This window comes from Anolis carolinensis, chromosome 3, assembly GCF_035594765.1.
Source record: "Anolis carolinensis isolate JA03-04 chromosome 3, rAnoCar3.1.pri, whole genome shotgun sequence".
Lineage (NCBI taxonomy): Eukaryota > Metazoa > Chordata > Lepidosauria > Squamata > Dactyloidae > Anolis > Anolis carolinensis.
In genome coordinates this window covers 178,720,673-178,722,477 of record NC_085843.1, presented here as the reverse complement: position 1 = coordinate 178,722,477, position 1,805 = coordinate 178,720,673, and the positions used below count along the sequence as shown (strand labels likewise).

Sequence of the window (1,805 nt, the reverse complement as noted above, 5' to 3'; positions counted from 1 at the left end):
GTGGAGCTGTATTCACAAAGGATTGAAAAGCTTTAGCTTGTCCAAATGGCACAGCTAGATTAGGGCCATTTCCAGAGAAAAAATAATTGTATTATTTCAAGTCCATTGGCTTCCAACAAAATAATGTTCAACTCTGAATCGCGAATTCATCTTAAAAAGAAGGCAAACACACAATAATGCAACTTATTATGGAAAGAAAGCCAGCATTTGATGAGAAAGGTTCTTTCAGAGGCGGCAGAGGAAAAAAAATTGTGTCCAACAACAGCGCCGGTGGAGTATGCCAAACCTACAGCCTGGGGAAGGAGCTGGAGAAAGAATCCCCAAACATAGGGCAGGAGCTGAAGAGTGAAGATGCATCCCCGGCGACTTCCTGTTGGCTGCCTCTGCCTTTGAAAAAAAGTGAAAGGAGGCAGAGGAAACAAATGTGTGTCCAACAAGGTTGTGATCTAGAGAGATGATGGTGGAGTAATTTAGTGGTGGAGTAATTTATTTCCAGTTCCTCCAAGTGGATGGCCCAAAGCACTTCTTTCCAGTCCACAAATTTTGACCACACCTTTTCTCAAGGCTAACAAGGAAACTACGACTGTAGAACATTCTGGAATGGGACATTCAAACTCCAAAACAGGTACATGAAATTGAGAATGCCGTAGAAAAAAAAATTCCTCAGTTGAGCCTGAAACAAAGCATCACATTTGATTAAAACTACTAAATGCTCTCCTTATCTTTGAAAAACAGCATACACAAAACAAGGCTAACAGAGTAATAACACTAACATATCTTACCAGCTCTTTCAAACACGTCTTCCCAGTCCCACAGACAGACTTCTGTAGTCACAGTGTAACAATCCTGAGCATTATCCCTATATATATACAAAGCAGCTGCTCCAGCTTTAAAGGCACATTGCACTATAATTTACTCACCACACAAATCACTTTTCTCACCAGAACCTATGGGCATAAAAGAATGCAAAGTAAGAACCCAACAGCAATTTTAAAGTTAAAATCACCTGTAGGTGTTGCTTCTTTTACATGGAAGCATCCTGGACTCTTCAGTGATTATTACAATTGGGAACATGTTCCACTTCATAGACTCATCCTTCTTGGAGATGTTTAAACCATTGCGGAAAAATCTGCTTCTGCTTTTTCTGACCACACAGAGTATCCCCTACAAGCGGACAATTGAGATGTAAGAAAAGTAGAGCATATACAGCTTGGTGCAGTAGTTATTTACGCATGTAAGTGTCTCATTCCTCACTTTGGTTATTTTTTAATGAAATATTTTCCACTGTCTTTTTCTATCAGGAGAATAGGATGAAGCCATGGCTTCTGATCAGACCTCACTGCACACCATTTTAGTTGTAAATTATTGCAAAACCATCTCTTACATAGATAAATTGAACATCCCTTTGAATAAGGTTATGGGCAACTTCACTCGTGGCCTTAGTAGTTCTTGCATACAATTCAAAGAGAAAATGTATACATGTGAAAGATAGATGTTTTAGATTGCAACATATATCAAATTGTAACAGCATTATGTCAGTTGTAGTCATGGTGTTCCTGTTATTTGTTGTCAGGAGTAAAACCATTCCACCTTTGAAGAATGATAGGAGAAGCCCTTTAGATGTTCTCCATAATTCTTTTAGAATTTTTTTTTCATGTCAGGAGCAACTTGAGTCGCTTCTGGAGTGAGAATTGGCCATCTGCAAGGACGCTGCCCAGGGGACGCCCAGATGTTTTGATGTTTTTACCATCCTTGTGGGAGGCTTCTCTCATTTCCCCGCATGGAGCTGGAGCTGATAGAGGGAG

General features: G+C 39.9%; 1 long non-coding RNA gene across 2 annotated transcripts; it reads right to left on the bottom strand.

The window, feature by feature from the left end:
* Positions 1 to 465: 465 nt before the first annotated feature.
* LOC134297674 (uncharacterized) lies at positions 466 to 1,275 on the bottom strand. 2 transcript variants are annotated; one of them, XR_010004500.1, is made up of 2 exons: positions 1,007 to 1,275; positions 466 to 673 (listed from the first exon to the last, which is right to left on the bottom strand). It is a non-coding gene; the product is annotated as an uncharacterized LOC134297674 (long non-coding RNA). The 2 variants fall into 2 exon arrangements; XR_010004501.1 differs by lacking the exon at positions 1,007 to 1,275 and adding an exon at positions 783 to 988.
* Positions 1,276 to 1,805: the final 530 nt, after the last annotated feature.